Source organism: Gossypium raimondii, chromosome 10 (genome assembly GCF_025698545.1).
Source record: "Gossypium raimondii isolate GPD5lz chromosome 10, ASM2569854v1, whole genome shotgun sequence".
NCBI classification, from domain to species: Eukaryota; Viridiplantae; Streptophyta; class Magnoliopsida; order Malvales; family Malvaceae; genus Gossypium; species Gossypium raimondii.
In genome coordinates, this window is record NC_068574.1 from 9,215,649 (window position 1) to 9,237,262 (window position 21,614).

At 30.7% G+C, this 21,614-nt stretch overlaps 2 long non-coding RNA genes across 3 annotated transcripts; one reads left to right on the plus strand and one right to left on the minus strand.

Moving 5' to 3' along the window:
• Positions 1-3,546: 3,546 nt before the first annotated feature.
• On the minus strand, positions 3,547-5,693 carry LOC105775063 (uncharacterized). 2 transcript variants are annotated; one of them, XR_008189867.1, is made up of 4 exons: positions 5,472-5,693; positions 4,909-4,980; positions 4,070-4,135; positions 3,547-3,757 (listed from the first exon to the last, which is right to left on the minus strand). It is a non-coding gene; the product is annotated as an uncharacterized LOC105775063 (long non-coding RNA). The 2 variants fall into 2 exon arrangements; XR_008189866.1 differs by lacking the exon at positions 3,547-3,757 and having other exon boundaries at positions 3,923-4,135; positions 5,472-5,679.
• A 9,124-nt stretch (positions 5,694-14,817) lies between these two features.
• Positions 14,818-17,743, plus strand: LOC128033707 (uncharacterized). The gene is made up of 3 exons (XR_008189689.1): positions 14,818-14,878; positions 15,352-15,432; positions 17,592-17,743. It is a non-coding gene; the product is annotated as an uncharacterized LOC128033707 (long non-coding RNA).
• The last annotated feature ends 3,871 nt before the right edge of the window (positions 17,744-21,614 follow it).

Genomic DNA, 21,614 nt, shown 5'->3' on the forward strand with positions numbered 1-21,614 from the left:
AGAACTTGAATATATATTGAACCACACATATATATATATATATGAAATTCTTAATATTAAGTTCACTTAATAAACTTGTATCATACATTCGAACTTTAACCATGTAAATTCTACTATTAGTTTCATTTCATTGAGCTTAAAGCATACCATAGCAAATATACATGTAAGTTATACTACTAATTTGAATCTAACTAATTAAATTCATATGTTCGGCTAACACATATGAAAATCACAAAGTTCTATTCGATTTATATATTATTAATTCCAGCTTATTAAATGTATGATAGATATATATATATTGATTTGATAATATTAAATTGCTAATAGACTTACCTTGGCGATGTAAAACGGAACGGAACGGCTAGTCGACGACTTTAGTTTTCCCCCAATCCAAATCCAAATTTCTCTTTTCTTGATCTTAATCAAGCTAAGTAAATGCCGAAACCTAAGAAGTCATGGATGGTTTCTTCCTTTTCAACATTCGGCTAACAAAGATGAATGTTTTCATCTTTTTATTACTTATTTTATTATAATGTTATAATTTACCTAATTACTAAATTAACCTTATAATAATATATAACATATGCCTTAAGGTTAGTTTTGTCAAATGCCGCCCACTATCCTTCTTTTGGTCTTATTGCATCATAAATCCTCCCATTTAAAAAGACAACAACAATTAGGTGCTTTTATATTTAACCCCTAAATTTTCATTTTACGCGATTAAATCCTTTTTATTAAATCGGCACTCAAATAGCAAAATTAAAATACAAAAATTTCATGGATATAAATTCACACATAATAAACACACAAAATAATATTAAAATATTTTTTGACTCAGATTTGTGGTCCCGAAACCACTATGTCCGATTAGGGTCGAAATTGGGCTATTATAGTCTAGAATTGATATTGAAAGGATGTATTTTGCTTCAAGGGTCATTGAGACTTGAACTTGAAGGCTAGATGCTTGTTTGAGAATTTAATATGATTTTGATTCAAGAACCGTCGAGACTTGATATTGAAAACAGGTTTAGAGAGAGTTTGGATCCAAAGGTCGTCTAAACTTGATATTGAATGGTTGAGTCTACTTCAAGTGTCATGGTGACTTGCTCTTGAAATGAGTTTTGACCTCAATTCTAAAGTTAAATTGGATCAAAAGGTGGCTTTCTTCAAGAACGTCTTTTGTCTTCCTCTCCTTGATTACATTGGATTGGAAGATGACTTTTCTTCAGAACAAATATAGTGTTTGTCATAATGTCTTCAAGTTCTTCGACTCTTTGAGATTTATGTATAGATATTCTGGGTTTCTTGAACTTGTGTGTGTTTAAATGACGAGATGACCCCTTTTTATAGTGCCAAATACATGAATAAAAAGAGAATTTTTGTATAATCTAGCTACTTCATTTGATTGTTCTACAAAAATTTAAACTCTTTTATTTATATTTATCTCTTATTAACTTAATTAATTAGAGAAAACAATCATTTAGTATTATCACTTAATTATTTTATTTTTTATCCATAATAATATAAAAAAACATTTATCTATTAATTTGTAACGACCTGATAGTCACGAGTGTCGGAAAATATATTTTCGAGACTCCATTTTCATAAATCGGATTCGTAAATATTTTTAATAAATATTGACGAAGCTAGTTGTGTGGTTAATTAGGTTTTAGTTAGGTGAATTTGCATGAATTAAGAGTAATCAAGAATAAGGATTAAATTGCATATAAGGTGAAAATTTAATTATAGATGAAAGAAAATTTCAAGGGCCAAAGAAGCAATTATACCATTGCTTATAAATGAGGCGGCATAAGCTTTAAAACATGTGAAAGTTTATTATATATTATAAAATAAACCTTAAATGTTAAGTAAATATATTATGTTATTATATTATTATAATAAAACAAATAAATAAAAAGAAAAAGGAAATAGAAAAGAAAGAGAAATAGAGAAAGCCAAACCAAACAGGAGAAAAATAAAGAAAATAAAAAGGAAGGAAATATTAGGGTTTTAAATTTCCAAACTCAATTGGTTAGTCAATTTAGTCTTTTCTTGTAACTTTTATGTTTTTGGAATCACGGTATTAAATACTACCCGACCCATGTTAAAATTTTAGAAATTATTGAATTTTTAAGTGTTGTCTATGTTGAATAATTTTAGTATTAGGGATTAAATTGATAGATTTTAAGTTAGAAATGAAAAGGATTGAATTGTAGAATAAATTGTAAATTTTGAGTAATAGGGACTAAATTGTGAAAATTCAAAATTTAGGGATTTAAGTGAAATTAGAGAGTTAAATCTAGTCTAAAGTGGAATTTGTATGAAAATATAAGATTGATTGTGAAGAAATAAAATTAGTCTCGGTTTAGGGACTAAATTGGAATTTAGAAAAATATTGAATAAAAATTGAAATATTAAATATGAGATTGAATTGTGTTGTATTGATGAATTTTAACTGTTTTAATTCTGTAGCTAACATCGTACCGGAACCCTCGACTAAAAAAGGGAAAGATAAAGTTGACAAGGAATAGCTCGGAATTTCTGGTTTGTATTTCTATAATCCAAATCTAATTATTAATTGTTGTATTTTTATTTAATGCTTATGGTAAGTGGTTGAGGTGAGTATTTGACATTTTGATATTGAATTGAATTTATATGTATATGTGATTATATGAAAAATTGATATTGGATATTGGTTGTTTTTGAATTATGAAATTAAACCCTATTAATTGTATCGAGTTGAGTCGGATATAGATGGTATGCTATAGGATTGGAAGAGTTCAGAGATTTCTTCGACTTCGAGTCGATGAGACATTGGGTGTCAATTTACTACTTCGGATTAATTCGATGAGGCACTGGGTGCAAATTTACTTCAGTTTAGCCGATGAGACACTGGGTATCAACTTATTACTCCGAATTATCTGATGATGCACTGGGTGCCAAACTGGTGTGTTTTGGTTAGATCCGTGTCTCCGTCTGAGTCCGAGTCGTGTTAACAAGGGTAAATGAATAATAAAGTTGTAACAACCCGTTTTCAGTGAAATCAGAATAGTGGTTTTAGGACCACATATCCGAAGTCAAAAAAATTTATTTTAATATTATTTTGTGATCTATATCATGATAGAACTATGGTATAAAAATTTCTTTAAGAAATTTTACCGTTTGTATGCTCAATTTGTAAAAAATGACTAAATTGCGTAAAGTGCGAAAGTTGAATTCTATTAGCTAAAGGTGCTAAATAGCTATAGAACCTTAAAGTGGAAGTCCTTGTACGATAATTAGACCATTAAATGAGTTAGTGGATGTGCATGGCTTGATACTTGAGTAAATTTTAAAGTTAGGTAAGGGTAAAAAGGTAATTAGGTAATTAAAGATAAAAAAACACAAATGACCATCTCTTTCATTCTTGCATGCACCAAAATTTACAGCAAAGAATGGCCATTTGAGACCTTGAATTTTTGTAATACCCCCTACCTATATTTGTCGCCGAAATAGGGTATGAGGCATTACCAAATTTTACCGAATAAATTTTTCGCAAAATGTAACACCCCCTAGCCCCAAACCGTCGCCGGAACAGGGTTACGAGGCATTACCGGACATATCAAACAATTTATAAATAAATCGAAATAAATAACCAACATATTAAAATAATTCATAAATTGTTATAAATTTGTACTAATTGATTTCATTCATTTTTTTTTATTTTTTATTTATAAAAATTTCGGCAGCATTTCGACTTATTTTTACATTAAACCCCCTGCAAAATTTCAAACATAACCAACCTAATTTCAGTATTTCAACCAATGCATTTATATACTTAATCCTACTTGACATATAGACATAACAACTTAAGTAAATAAAATCCAATTATCATTTCTAATTAACACATAAAACTAACTAAGCCATTTCAACTTGATACCAATGCTATAAAAATAACTTATACCATTTTTCTAATATACTCATCAAAACACATAATATCTTACTTTACAACAAAACTATATAACATGCCAAAATAACTATTATAAATCCTATGTACATGCCACTTTCTCTTAAAGGAAGAAAACATCACCAAAATATTTATGTCGGAGTCGGGATTGTCCTGGATGCTGAACCGAGACTCTAACCCCTTTTCAACCTGCGCACGGAAACAACCGTATGCTGAGTATTTTATACTCAGTGGTATTACTATAAATTAAACTATTTAATAATAATAAAATTTCAAATATTGACCATAGTCTTTAAAATCACTTTAAACTAAATATAAATATTCATATATCATTCCATAAATCTTAAATTTATATATTTAAATATTTACATACTAAATCAATTCATAATTTATATCATACATTCTTTCTCATATTTTTCAATAATGTCAAATCAACTAATCTCATTTTCAAATTTCCATATCAATTATTTACCCTATTAACAAGGCTCGGACTCACAGCAGATCACGGATTCCACCCAAACACACCAAAATATCCAACCTAAACACACCGGAATAATTTAAATCCTCCATAACACACCAAGATATCATATCCTCCCAAACACACCAATAAGGCATTTAATGCCTCTTCGGATAAACCAAGCATATAATAACATAGTCATCTTCTCGGCGAACTACAAATCTCCTCATCACATCACAAATCCTATGGCATGCCATTTGTATCCAATCTAGTCCGATAAGTTAATAGGGTATTATTTTACTTTTCCAATTTCGAATTCATTTCCACAACAATTTCAAATATTCAATCAATACAAAACATCTATTATTTCAATTCACATATAATTCAATATTCACACATATTCTTACTTAATTTCAAATGTTAATACTTACCTTCCTTTAAATGTCTCATGAATACAATTTCAATATAGCATTTATTAAATAGATTAAGTTATAGTAATACAAACCCGGAATACGCGTTTACTCCTCAACGATCTTTTCTTTTCCTTTAGATGCCGATGCCTCGTTTTCCTTGTTAGCTACGAAAGTAATAATTATTTTCACTATTAATTACAATCATTAAAAATAATAATAATTATTATATTAACAATAATAATAATTATTATTATATTAACAATAATAATAATAATAATAATAATTCTTATTCAATTCCTACTTATTCCCAATTTAATTCTAACTAAGCTTACTTATTTTTCTAACTTAATTCACACTCTATTTCTATTCAAATTTCTTCTAAACTCAAATTTATCTACTAAATTTTCAGCATTTTCACTAATTTCGAATTTTCCTCAATTTAATCCCTAAAATTCAAAACTTATAGTCTAGTTCACAATTTAATCCTTTTATCAACTCTAACTAGAAACTCTATCAAATAAACCCTCAATTTAACAACTTGTTCAAAATGAATCATGTTCAAAAACCTATGAAACCTCCACTTAACTTCAACAAAATTTTGTTTTAAAGCTTTTAAAATATCAAAATGAAGAGGAAATGGCTAAATTTAGCTTACCAATTAACTTGAAGCTTTAAATCCTTAGTTTTCCCTTTTATTTTTCTTTCCCCTTATCTTCCCCTGTTTTCGTCTCTTTCCCTGCTTCTTTTCTAGCTATTCTGTTTCTTTTCTTCTTTGTTTCTTTCTTTCTTTTACTTTATATCTTTTATTTTAACTAATAATATTAATAATAATATATTAAAAAAATCTTTTACTTATTAATTAAGCACATATTTATTTTTATTACAAGTGTACCCATGTAATTATTACTATTACACATGTCTTCAATATTTACCATACATTTGTCATCTTTTTATTATTATTTTATTTTACTTTATTTTTATTTTTACTTATATAATATAATACAATATAATACAATATAATATAATATATATAAAACATAAAAATCTAAGATTTTTATCACTTTTACCGTCCCATTTCTTATTAATGGCTTAATTGCCATTTTAATCCTTTTATTTTTTATTAATCTATAATTCAACTTTTACCCTAGATCAATTTAGTCCTTTTTCTTAATTTCTCTTAATTAAACTAAATTCACCCAATTAATACCTAATTAAACACACAACTAGTCTAATAAATATTTCTAATAATTATTTTGAACTCAATTTACTAATACGGGGCCCGATAATGTACTTTTTGGTGCTTGTGAATTTTGGGTCATTACATTTCTCCCCTTAATAAATTTCGTCCTCGAAATTTACGAGAAGAGATGAGGATATTGTGCTCTCATCGTCTCTTCCGTTCCCAAGTCGCTTCTTCCACACTATGGCTTCTCCATAAGACTTTTACTAAAGGAACCCGTTTATTTCTTAATTCTTTCACTTCTCGTGCTAATATCTGAACCGGCTCTTCTTCATAAGTTAAATCAGATCGAATTTCAATGTCTTCAGTGGGAATAACATGAGAAGGATCTGATCTATATCTCCGAAGCATCGAAACATGAAAAACATCATGAATCCTTTGTAATTCCGGAGGTAAAGCCAATCGATAGGCAACCGGTCCGATTCTTTCCACAATTTCATACGGCCCAATAAAACGTGGACTCAATTTTCCCTTCCGACCAAATCTCAAAATTTTCTTCCATGGCGATACTTTGAGGAATACTTTATCACCAACGGAATATTCAATATCTCGTCGTTTCAGATCTGCGTAAGATTTCTGTCTGTCGAATGCGGCTTTCAGTCTATATTTAATCTTTTTAACTGTTTCCTCTGTCTCTTGAATCAATTCCGGCCCAATCACTTTTCTTTCATTCAATTCTGTCCAACATATCGGTGATCGAGACCTTCGACCATATAGTGCTTCATACGGAGCCATCTGAATACTAGATTGGAAACTATTATTATAAACAAATTCTGCTAATGGCAAATATCGTTCCCAACCAGACACAAAGTCGATAATACAAGCTCTCAACATATCTTCCAAAATTTGAATTACCCGCTCGGACTGTCCGTCAGTTTGCGGATGAAATGCAGTGCTAAAATTAAGCCGTGTACCCAACGACTCATGTAACTGCCTCCAAAATCTCGATGTAAACGAGGATCTCGATGCGAAATTATTGATACCGAATACCATGTAATCTAACAATTTCCCGGATATAAACTTCGGCAAGCTTCTGTAGTGAACAATCAGTTCTGACTGCTATAAAGTGAGCAGACTTTGTGAGTCGATCAACAATTACCCATATGGCATTCTTTTTACTTGCTGACAACGGTAATCCTGTAACAAAGTCCATAGTAATACAATCCCATTTCCACTCGGGGATACTAATAGGTCAAGTAAACACGCTTTGATGCACGATGTTCTGCTTTTACCCGCTGACAAGTCAGGCATTTACCAACATACTCGACTACATCTTGCTTCATCCCTGGCCACCAATACAGTTCTCGTAGGTCACGATACATCTTCGTTCCACCTGGGTGCAAAGCAAAAATACTATTATGTGCTTCTCGGAGAATCAACTCTTTAATCTCAGAAGTAGCTGGAACACAAATTCGATTCTGAAATCTTAAACAATCATGCTCGTCAATACTAAAATTTTCCACCGTACCAAGCTGTACCATTTCTCTTCTCTTCATTAACTTTTCATCCTCTAGTTGTGCTGCTCTGATTTGATCAAACATTACCGGCTTGACTCTTAACTCAACTAACAAACTTCCATCATCATTAATACTAAGCCGAGCAAACATTGCCCGTAATTCAACCGCTGCTTTCCTACTCAATGCATCTGCTACCACATTTCCCTTTCCTGGATGATAATCTATAACACAATCATAATCTTTTAGAAGTTCTATCCATCGTCTCTGTCTTAGATTCAACTCCTTTTATGCATGAAGGTATTTGAGACTTTTATGATCGGTATATATGTAACATTTTTCACCATAAAGATAATGCCTCCAAATCTTCAATGCGAAAATTACAGTAGCTAACTCCAAATCGTGTGTCAGGTAGTTACGTTCATGTGGCTTCAACTGTCGAGATGCATAAGCTATTACTTTTCCATTTTGCATCAATACACAACCCAAACCATTTAGAGAAGCATCACTGTACACTATGAAATCTTTCCCCGATTCTGGTAAAGTTAAAACCGGTGCCTCTGTTAACATTTGTTTCAATGTCTCAAAACTTCTCTGACACCGATCATCCCAGATAAAAGGAACATTCTTCTGTAGTAACTTGGTCATCGGCAAAGCTATCTTCGAAAATCCATTTACAAATCTTACGTAATACCCACCAAACCAAGAAAACTACATTACCTCGGATACATTCTTTGGTGCCTTCCATTCAACAATAGCTTCAATCTTCTTCGGATCAACTCTGATTCCATCTACCGATACTACATGTCCCAAAAATACCACATCTGATAACCAGAATTCACATTTGCTGAGCTTTCCATACAACTGTTTTTCACGTAGAATCTGTAACACGGTTTTGAGATGCTGATCATGTTCTACTTCAGTCTTCGAATAAACCAATATGTCATCAATGAAAACCACCACGAACTGATCTAAATACGGCTGAAAAATACGGTTCATCAAATCCATGAAAGCAGCTGGAGCATTAGTCAACCCGAACGGCATCACTAAAAATTCATAATGACCATATCGAGTACGAAATGCAGTCTTCGGAACATCACTTTCTTTTATTTTCAGCTGATAATACCCAGATCTCAAGTCAATCTTTGAAAATACCGAAGCTCCTTTTAGCTGATCGAATAAATCGTCTATACGAGGCAGCGCAATGCACCGGTTCTTGATTGTCACTTTGTTCAATCGCCGATAATCAATACAAAGCCGCATTGATCCATCTTTCTTTTAACAAATAACACCGGAGCTCCCCAAGGTGAAATGCTCGGACTAATAAATCCACGATCTAGTAAGTCCCAGAATCGCACCTTCAACTCTTTTAATTCGATTAGGCGACATTCGGTATGGAGGTATAGAGATTGGTCTTTGCACTGGGTACACTTCTATAGCAAATTCAACCTCTCCGTCGTGGTACGCCGGTAGTTCTTGAGGAATACATCCGAAACTCACATACAGTTCTAATCGACTACACCGACTACCAATCGAATCGAATTAATAACATAAGCTAGATATCTTTGTACAACCCGGTGTGACAATTTACTAGCCTTGATTGTTGAAATAATACGTGTCGTGCCACTGGTACGAATGCCATTGACTTCAAGTCTATCTCCATCCTCTGTCTGAATACTAAACCTCATCATCCCGTATTCGGATAACCAATCCATACCCAATATTATATCAAAATCACCGAAAGGCATAATCAACAAGTCAACAGAAAACGTTTTACCATGTATCATCAACGGGCATCTCGGCATACTCATCTCTGAGACACGCTTTGTCCCAAAGGGCTAGACACTTCTATTAAAACTCTAGACATTTCAGATTTTAACTTTCCCAATTCAACCAGTTTTGAATTTATATAAGAGTGTGAAGATTCGGGATCAATTAAAGCATAAACAGGTTCAGAATATAGTAAGAATATACCTGTTACTACATCATGGGCGTCGCCTTCTTCCCGTGTTCTGACAACATAAGCTCTGGCGGGTACTTTCGCTTCAGACTGTTGAGTAGCTATATCACTGCTCCTCCTAATACTTCCTCCCCTTGAAAGTGAACTACCTCTACCTGACCCTCTGCCTCTAGCGATGAATCTCGATCTCGAGATGTTGCAGGTAAAGCACCTTCATTTTTTTGACAATCCCGGATGAAATGATCTGTAGACCCGCATCGAAAACATCGTCGAGTTATCCTCCAACATTCGCCCAAATGCTTCTTTCCACAGTGTTCACAGTCGGGGATATCAATATTTCGTGAAGGTCCTTTTACACACTAGGTAGAAACAATGATCTGTTTGCCTCGATTTTTATCTCCTCGATCTGATCTGAAACTTGACTTCCAACTGTCTCTGAATTCTCAGGATCTTTTCGGTAGAGGACTTGAAATAGTAATGCTAGCTCGTTTCCCAGTCGATCTAGCTATCTCAAGCTTTTTATCCAAACCCAACACCTGCTCAACCATCTTCGCTCTCTCTACTAAATCTACAAATTCTGTAATTCGATGTGACACCAGCTGTACCCTGATCTCATCTCTCAAACCTCGAAGAAACCTTTTACAACTATCAGCCTCTGTCGGTATAAACTCAGAAGCATATCGGTGAGTCCGGAAAATTCACGTTCATAATCTACAACAGAAAGTTACCTTGTTTCAACATCAAAACTCCGCCTCTTATCTTCAATATCTGACTCCCCAACATATTTCTTCGAAATTCTTTTGAAATAAATCCCATGTCACCTGCTCGTAGGTAGATGTCGATTCTGATTCCCACCACAAATAGGCTTCTCCTTGCGGTGAAAGCACAAACAGATCAAGCTCTCTCGGGGGGTACATTCTAATTGCTGCAGAACTCGTTTAGTTGATTCCATCCAATTTTCTGCAGTGGATGGATCAATTCCCTTCAAACCCAAAAATTCAGTAGCACCGTATTTTCGTAATTCTTTGATTGGGGCCCGTCTAGTAGTAGGAGTAGATGTCGTAGCAGGTACAGTTCCCGCTACTCGTTGCAAAGCATCGGCTATAATTCTCAGTAAATGGGAGTCATCTCTGTCTCTAACATTTTCCCATTCTATATTAGGTTGGTTACCTAATGGATTTACACTCGGTGTAGCTGGTTCTGTTTCATCCAATTCTATCTCTGATATACATTTCTTGATCTACATCTTTCACGTGTTCATTCGACATTTTAACTATAAAACAAAACAAATAATTATATCAGCATCCAAAAATCCCGACTCAGTTTGACTCGATTGTGGCATGTACATCTAAACTCAATTCTGAGCCCGATTTAGTCCGAGAATCGACTAAACCCGATAGCTCTGATACCACAAAATGTAACACCCCCTAACCCCAAACCGTCGCCGGAACAGGGTTACAAGGCATTACCGGACATATCAAACAATTTATAAATAAATCGAAATAAATAACCAACATATTAAAATAATTCATAAATTGTTATAAATTTGTACTAATTGATTTCATTCATTTTTTTTTATTTTTTATTTATAAAAATTTCGGCAGCATTTCGACTTATTTTTACATTAAACCCCCTGCAAAATTTCAAACATAACCAACCTAATTTCAGTATTTCAACCAATGCATTTATATACTTAATCCTACTTGACATATAGGCATAACAACTTAAATAAATAAAATCCAATTATCATTTCTAATTAACACATAAAACTAACTAAGCCATTTCAACTTGATACCAATGCTATAAAATAACTTATACCATTTTTCTAATATACTCATCAAAACACATAATATCTTACTTTACAACAAAACTATATAACATGCCAAAATAACTATTATAAATCCTATGTACATGCCACTTTCTCTTAAAGGAAGAAAACATCACCAAAATATTTATGTCGAGTCGGGATTGTCACGGATCTTTGAACCGAGACTCTAACCCTTTTCAACTGCATGCGGAAACAACAGTATCTTTGAGTATTTTATACTCAATGGTATTACTATAAATTAAACTATTTAATAATAATAAAATTTCAAATATTGACCATAGTCTTTAAAAATCACTTTAAACTAAATATAAATATTCATATATCATTCCATAAATCTTAAATTTATATATTTAAATATTTACATACTAAATCAATTCATAATTTATATCATACATTCTTTCTCATATTTTTCAATAATGTCAAATCAACTAATCTCATTTTCAAATTTCCATATCAATTATTTACCCTATTAACAAGGCTCGGACTCTGACAGATACGCGGATTCCACCCAAACACACCAAAATATCCAACCTAAACACACCCGGAATAATTTAAATCCTCCATAACACACCAGTATATCATATCCTCCCAAACACACCAATAAGGCATTTAATGCCTCTTCGGATAAACCGAAGCATATAATAACATAGTCATCTTCTCGGCCGAACTACAAATCTCCTCATCACATCACAAATCCTATGGCATGCCATTTGTATCCAATCTAGTCCGATAAGTTAATAGGGTATTATTTTACTTTTCCAATTTCGAATTCATTTCCACAACAATTTCAAATATTCAATCAATACAAAACATCTATTATTTCCATTCACATATAATTCAATATTCACACATATTCTTACTTAATTTCAAATGTTAATACTTACCTTCCTTTAAATGTCTCATGAATACAATTTCAATATAGCATTTATTAAATAGATTAAGTTATAGTAATACAAACCCGGAATACGCGTTTACTCCTCAACGATCTTTTCTTTTCCTTTAGATGCCGATGCCTCGTTTTCCTTGTTAGCTACTAAAGTAATAATTATTTTCACTATTAATTACAATCATTAAAATAATAATAATTATTATATTAACAAGAATAATAATTATTATTATATTAACAATAATAATAATAATAATAATAATTCTTATTCAATTCCTACTTATTCCCAATTTAATTCTAACTAAGCTTACTTATTTTTCTAACTTAATTCACACTCTATTTCTATTCAAATTTCTTCTAAACTCAAATTTATCTACTAAATTTTCAGCATTTTTCACTAATTTCGAATTTTCCTCAATTTAATCCCTAAAATTCAAAACTTATAGTCTAGTTCACAATTTAATCCTTTTATCAACTCTAACTAGAAACTCTATCAAATAAACCCTCAATTTAACAACTTGTTCAAAATGAATCATGTTCAAAAACCTATGAAACCTCCACTTAACTTCAACAAAATTTTGTTTTAAAGCTTTTAAAATATCAAAATGAAGAGGAAATGGCTAAATTTAGCTTACCAATTAACTTGAAGCTTTAAATCCTTAGTTTTCCTTTTATTTTCTTTCCCTTATCTTCCCTGTTTTCGTCTCTTTCCTGCTTCTTTTCTAGCTATTCTGTTTCTTTTCTTCTTTGTTTCTTTCTTTCTTTTACTTTATATCTTTTATTTTAACTAATAATATTAATAATAATATATTAAAAAATCTTTTACTTATTAATTAAGCACATATTTATTTTTATTACAAGTGTACCCATGTAATTATTACTATTACACATGTCTTCAATATTTACCATACATTTGTCATCTTTTTATTATTATTTTATTTTACTTTATTTTTATTTTTACTTATATAATATAATACAATATAATATAATATAATATAATATATATAAAACATAAAAATCTAAGATTTTATCACTTTTACCGTCCCATTTCTTATTAATGGCTTAATTGCCATTTTAATCCTTTTATTTTTTATTAATCTATAATTCAACTTTTACCCTAGATCAATTTAGTCCTTTTTCTTAATTTCTCTTAATTAAACTAAATTCACCCAACTAATACCTAATTAAACACACAACTAGTCTAATAAATATTTCTAATAATTATTTTCGAAATCATTTTACTAAGACGGAGGCCCGATAATGTACTTTTTCGGTGCTTGTGAATTTTGGGTCATTACACAAAATCCCAAAGTTTTTTTAAAAAAATCCAATATAACCCATTTTACAAGTATCTAATCTTCCCTGCAAATTTTAAACCGAGACCAATCCAACACAACCAATCAATTTCAACATATTTTCAAGATAGATTTAACGTATTCATAAGATAACCTCATCACATACCAAAACCAAAATTTGTTAGCCATACCAATGGCTAACCATACATTCATTTCACATTAACATTTACTTTACTAGCTTATACATGCCATTGATTTTCAAAATAAAGTATCTTTATATACCGAGATCTTGAGGTTGATACAAAATAGGAGAAAAAGAAACAGGGTAAGCACTTTGTGCTTAGTAAGTTCATGTAACAAGAATTATACTTACCTAATATTTTCAATACAATGCAATAAACATTTATACACCCATTCAATACATTATTCCCCTATCATGCACAACTCAACATTCAAATTAGTCCAACAATTTCCATGTATCAATAATTTATACCATGATTGATGAGCTCATCAATTCCATGAATTCCATTCCCTTGTTATTTTTCCATATTTATCCAGTTGAATTTCTCAGAATTTCGATGCATTTTCAGAAGTACACCTAAGTGTACAAATCCGAGTTCGTCAATTAATATTCATGTGCGCACATTTCCATTTCAGAGAGCACAATTCCGTGAACCTCATCTTTACAGCAGGATTACTAGTCCAGGCTAAATCCCCTGTAATATAAACTCATAGAGTATTGTCGGGATTACCAGTCCAGGCTAAATCCCCTGCAATGACAATTACTCTAATGAGCTTAGATCTGAATTACCAGTCCAGGCTAAATTCAGACCCTAATTTGGATTACCCGTCCGGGCTAAATCCATTTTCCACATATTCTTCGGGAGGGCTATATCAGGATAGGATCACCCGTCCGGACTAGATCTGTAACAGCCTGATTTTTTTACCCTAATCGGAACAGTGGTTTCGGGACCACAAATCCAAGTCTGAAAAAAATATTTTAGTATTATTTTTTGTGTCTGTGATATTTGAATTTGATTGTGTGAAATTTTCGTAAATTAATTTGACTATTTGTGTGTTTAATTTGATAAAAGGACTTAATCGCGTAAAATGCAAAAGTGGCTAGTTAATTGTTAAAGTACTTTATTGCTATGGTTTTTCTAATGTGGGGTCCTTATGTTGATATTATACCAAATAAATTATAAGTGGACTATTATAGACATGTTAGTGGATTTTAAATGAATAAATAAAGGTTAAAATAGTAAATTAGGTATTTATATGTATTAAATAAAATAAAACATGAAAGTGGCCATGCATTTGGCTTTGTTTTGCCGAAAATTGAAGAACAAAGAACACCTTTGGTGTTTTAAACATTCGGCAGTTAGGAAGCTAAAATTTGGTATGTATTTTGCTTGGCTTTTGATAATTTTTACGTTTCTGAGATCGTTGCTTCGTATACTTTAAAACTCATGTCTTAATTTTGTGAATTGTGGATAATTTTGAAATGTGCCATTGATGAATGCTTGAGTTTTATGATGTTAATAGGTGGGAAATAAATATATGTTGTTAGATTTTCATGTTATAATTAGTAATTTTTGATTAAAATGTGTATTAAGGACTAAATTAAGAAAATATTAAATTGAGGGACTAGAATGTGAAATAAATGACATGCAAGGACCTATATGAGATTAGGAGTATTCGGCCATACTATAGTAAAATTAATTTGGAATATTTTGTGTTTTGTGTAAAAAAATGACTAAATTGTGAAAAATGTAAAATGTTAAGGGTAAAATTGTAATTTTCCCATTTATGTGAATTTAGGCTAAATTTGATGGAATAATGTTTAAATAAGTTTAATTTGAATTTATTTAGATCAAGAATTAAAGAAGTCGAATTTGGATCGGGGAAAAACAAAAGTAGTCGAATAGTCGAACGTCTCCGTCTATATCCGAGGTAAGTCTATTAGCTATTTAATGATATTAAATTAGTTTATATGTATGTATATCGATTGTAGTTGTTTTTGAGCTTTAATTTAAAGTAATTTGATTAAATAAATTAGAATTATAAATGGTATATATATGTGTATGAAGTGTTGAATATATATATATATATATATATATATATATATGCTTATATAAATTTTTGAATTAAGTTAAAGTAGGAATGCTATAAAGCATATATATATAAATATATAATGTATTAATATTTATATATGTATCTATATGAATATGTTCTGAATTTAATTGATTGTTTGAAGGTTATATATATATACACATAAGATTGAATATGAGAAAATAAACACATGTATAAATTCTTGCTTTGATAAAAGGTACGTATTATACTCATGTATACATGGGTTTTCGAATATACATATATATATGTAAAAAAAACTTTGGGTTTTGATTAGTGATATGTATATTGTAATTGTATAGGTAATTTTTTTAAATAAGGTGATTATATGTGAGATGGAACATTTATATATATAATTAAGTATTGATTATATTATAAGATATGAATGTTAAGCATGTATGTATAGTTTTGAATATGTATGGATGTACATAAATATGTTTTCATATTGAGCTTAGATACAAATATATATATATATTATGCTCGAATAGGTGTGTATACATAAGTACATGTAAATTATTTGTATTAAATTTAGTTATGTATATTTATATATACATTAATAAGTTGTGAACTTAGGTAAAGGCAAGAATGTGTATATATAAATTCATATAGGTTCGAATATAAATAACATACTTGTATGGGCTTTTAATTTTTATTTAAAAGGTATAAATGTTAAATATGTATACGGAGTTTGGATATATATCTATATGTACATTTGTGTACAAGTTTTAGATTGAATTAAAGACATAAAAGTTTATGTTTTTATAAATGAGGTTGGAATATATATTTATATGATTATAAGTTATTAGTACTTGAAGTGGATTGAAAATATGATTTGCAAACTCATTTATGTTTGAGCATGGACTACGGTGAATATTTGTTTCTGTTAATAAATATTTGAGGAATTATTCGTATATGAGAAATTGAGATTTTCGTGTTTTAAAACCTAGCAGGCTAAGTGCTTGGTGAACTGAATCAAGCTATAAGCCTAGCGGGCTAAGTGCTTGGTGATTTGAATCGGGCTATAAGCCTAGCGAGGCTAAGTCTTAGTGAACTAAATCAGGCTATAAGCCTAGCAGGCTAAGTGCCGGTGAACTAAATCAGGCTATAAGCCTAGCAGGCTAAGTGCAGGTGAACTAAATCAGGCTATAAGCCTAGCAGGCTAAGTGCCGGTGATTTGAATCAGGCTATAAGCCTAGCAGGCTAAGTGTCGGTGATCTGAATCAGGCTATAAGCCTAGCAGGCTAAGTGCTGGTGAACTGGATTAGGCTATAAGCCTAGCAGGCTAAGTGCCGGTGATCTAAATCAGGCTTTAAGCCTAACAAGCTAAGTGCCAGTGAATCTGTTTAAATTAAATGATTATTTGCATTAGGTATATATATGATTTTGGTTATATGTAATGGATAAATATATGAACATTTGTTTCTAAGTATTTGATGAGCATATAAACGTTTGAATCTTTGTGTTTAGTGAGTATATATATATATGTTGGTTATCATGAAATTGTTGGATATATATATGTGTATGCACTCGACAAATGTGGATTATAGTAAAATATACATGTGCATTCGCACATGTGATTGATAAGTATAAGTATATGCTTTTGGCATATGTATTTGAATAATATATATATGCATTCGATGAAGTGCAAGCGATAAGCACTTATATGCATTTAGATATATGCAGTGATAAATACATATATACATTTAGTTATAATAAGTGTAAATGCATTTGGAGCTAATATTTGTTAAGCATATATGTATATAAGCATTCGGCTATTCATGTTTATGGTGAATTTACATTCGGTTTTAAGAGTTGATAATTAAGTATGCTTTTGACTATATGTAATAGTTAACATATATAGTATTTGCGAATTCATTAAGTGTATCAGGAAATTACATAATTATTTTGTAATTTCTGTTATGCTATAGACTTACTAAGCTATAAAAGCTTACTTTGTTTGTTTATGTCTTTCTGATTTTTAGACTTAAGATCAAGCTTCAAGCTCGGGGATCGTCAGCAAGTTCATCACTCTATATGCTGTCTCGGTATTAAACTATTTAAATTTTAACTTTGGCATGTACAGGCTAGATAAATGTTTTGGAAAGTCGTACTTTGATATATTGTATATGAAATTAATAGCCATACGAAAATGGTTTATTTTCTTATGGTTTAACGGGATCAAAATGTTATGTTTTGTTTTAAAAAGGTTAAAGTAGAATTTATAATTATACTTACATAAAATTTGGCTAAGCTTAATATATTTCCATTTATATATATATACAATGCTTATATTTTGATTTAGAAATAGTTGATTTAAACATGTATTCAAACGAATTGCATATCAATGTTAAATTCTTGAATTCTATTGAACGTTTGTATTGAGGTGTGTTTTGTTCAGTAATACCTCGTAACCCTAGTCCGACGACGGATAAGGGTTAGGGGGTGTTACAAGATCCTTTTTACCGTCAATTCCTTTTCAGAGATCCATCGAATTTTCCTTCCATTCAACCGGGATTTCTTCCCTTTTTTATCAGATATATCAGTGTTTCATAAATTTTCATACAATGAACATTCAAATCATATTCACATCAATAACAAACATTTCAGGCATTTAAGAATATAATTCAAGTTACACGAACTTACCTCGATACTTGTTCGTAAACAAAAATCTACTAATCCTGAACTTTTTCTTTTCCTCGATCTAGCTTTGTATTTGAATTTTCTGGATCTAAATAAATAAATTTAATCATTAATCTAATACATTTCATGTTCATATGTAACATTCTCAATAATTCTATTATTATTTATAGTGCATTCAAAGCTGTCTCACTGCATTATAGTCACTAAATTATTTATATCTTAAGCTACGGAACTCGAAATTAAGATCCACTAATTTTTTACGAAACTAAACTCACATATATTCTTACCATAAAATTTCCAGAATTTTTGGTGTAGCCAATAAGTATAGTTTATTCTTTAAAGTTTCCCCTGTTTCACTATTTGACAGTTCCGACCCCTCTTCACTAAAAATTAATTATCTCATTGTACAGAATTCGGATGATGTTTTTGTTTATTTCTTCTGAAAATAGACTAATTAAGGATTCTAATCATATAAATTACAACTCACAATAATTTTTTTACAATTTTTAATGATTTTCCAAAATCAGAACAGGGAAACCTGAATTCATTCTGACCTTATCTCACAAAATCTATTATATCTCATGATTTACAATTCCATTGCTTACACCGTTTCTTTTATAAGAAACTAGACTCAATAAGTTTTAATTTCATATTTTATTCATTCTCTAATTAAATTTATACAATTTTTGGTAATTTTTCAAAGTTAACCTACTGCTGCTGTCCAAAACTGTTTAGTGCATGATGTTAATTACCATTTTCCCCCAGGCTTTCAATAAATGATAATTTCATCCCTGCTCAATTAACCTCTCAATTGAGCTGATTTTTCTCAATTAACACTTTATTATATCACTTTAAACTGTTTTATAACCTTTGGAAATCAGAATTTTAGCACTAGACTTTAATTCCAAATTTTTTCACAATTAAGTCCTACAAATCAATTTCTATTGAAATTACCTAATAAAATCATCTCATAAACAAATTAAAGCTTCAATTTCATGCTATTTCATCATAAACTTCCAGCACATATTCATATCAACTTTCAATTTCATTCATAAAATCAAAAACTAATGAATTTAGTAATAGGACCTAGTTGTAAAAGTCTTAGAAACACCAAAATTACAAGAAAAAGGCAAGGATTAACTCACTTGGTGCAAAAATTATGAAAAACCAGCTTGAATAAACCCTTAGGACATTTTTGGCTGACGAGAATGCAGAAAAATAAAGAGAATTCTAGATATTCCAATTTGGTCTCATTTTTATGTTAGTAAAATTTGTTATTTTCCCATTTTACCCTTATTTCACTAATTCTCCTGATTTTTCTCAGGTTATGCCGCCCAAAATATCTCCTTTTGGGATTATTTACAATTTATGTCCCTCCTCATTTAACAATTGAGCTATTTAATCCTTCTAGTAACTTTTACACCTTTTTCAATTTAGTCTTTTTCACTTAATTGACTACCCAAACATTAAAATTTTCTAACAAAATTTTAATACCATATTACTAACATTTCATAAATATTTATAAAAATATTTCCGACTCGATTTTACAAGATCGAGGTCTCGATACCTTGTTTTTACCCAATTTCTTCAATCATTTCTTTTTTTAGCTAACCACTAAATCGGCAAAATTTTTCTATCAATATTTTTATACGATTTTCCTATCATATCAATATTCATGCAAAAATATTAAAATAAATTTCTCTTTAAATCGGATTTGTGGTTACGAAACCACTATTCCGATAACCTTGAATTTGGGCCATTACAATTTTTTAGCCACAAAATCCCTTGCATGTAAGTGATCCTTTGTCCCGTTTTTGTTGATTTTTATGTTTTTGGAATCGTTGTAGCTTAACCTAGCTAACTAGAGGGCTAATTTACAAAACTATTGAATAGTTTGAGTTTTGTCATTGATGAATTTGTTAAGGTTTTGAGTTTAATGGAAGAAAATGAATCTTGGTTGTTAAATAAACAATTTTTGTTAAGTGAGTTTTGTTGAAATTGTCAATTAAGGGTTAATTTGTGAAATATGAAAATTGGGTGGTAAATGTGTGAATTTGAGGAATATATGGGCTGCATAAGCACATATAAAATTCGGCTAGGCTTAGGTGTGGATGAAATTGCATGAATTTCATTTTACGAGCCTAGGGACTAAATTGTAAAGAAGTCAAAAGTATAGGGGAAATGGTAATTTTTCCATAAAATGAATTTTGGTTAATTTGAATAGAATGATGCTTAAATTAGTTAAATTTGATTATATAGATAAAAAAAGTAACATTCAGAATTAAATCGGGGAAATGATAAAGCCATGGACTAAACAATCGTATTTCCGTCGTACAAGTTTAAGGTAAGTTCGTGTAATTAAATTGCGTATTTATATACTTTAATTGAAATATATGTATGTGAATGGTTTAATTTTTATGTATGATTATCGAGCGCATAACCGACAACATACGAAGAATATCGAGCCCCGTTTGAACTTTAAGAATTCGTAGGATACGAATGACATGTCATTAGGGTTACCGATTCCAACTCTTATGAGCTTACCGATACTCAACTCGTATAAGCTTACCGTTATTCAGCTCGGAGGAGCTTAGCGTTTATCGCTCGTATGAGCATACATGTATAGGAATTGACAGATTACAATTCAGTCAGTACACCTCGTGTGTACCACCCGCGTATCTAACGATATTCTAAGTGGTTCAACGGGCATAGTGTTATTACGAGATTATACAAGTTCGATACAAACCAGTACAGGTATTTACATGGAAATGATCTATGTATGATATACATATTACACGGTATAGATGTTCCATGTACATGGAATTTAATAATTATTGAATTCATACATGATTCTTGGTTTTTATATGAATACATGGCTAACTTGATAAATGGTTATGTGATAAGCTTTGGCCAAATTGAAATGTGTTGTGATTTGGGTTACTTACCTAAATTTGGGGTTAAATAGTAAGTTTAATTCTGTGTTATATGAATTTACTAAGCTTAATTGCTTACTCTGTTTATTTTTTTGTATTTTATAGTGTTTCAAAAGCTCGTTCGGATTAGAAGTTGTCAGAGATCGTATCACACTATCAAACGTTATTTTGGTACTTTTGACTTTATATTTTGGGTTAAATGGCATGTATAGGTCTTTTTGGCTAATGGAAGCCTATATGTCTAGTTGTGTTTTAGCCATTTGATTTGGCTTGTTTTGTGGACATATCTTTTGAATTGTAAATATGTAAATAGCCTTACAGTATATGATGTATGGTTGCTATGTAAATGACTTGGTTGTGAATTGGTATTTTTGGTACCAAATGGTTGAGATTTATAAGTGGCATACATGTTAAGTTTTAGGCACAAAGATT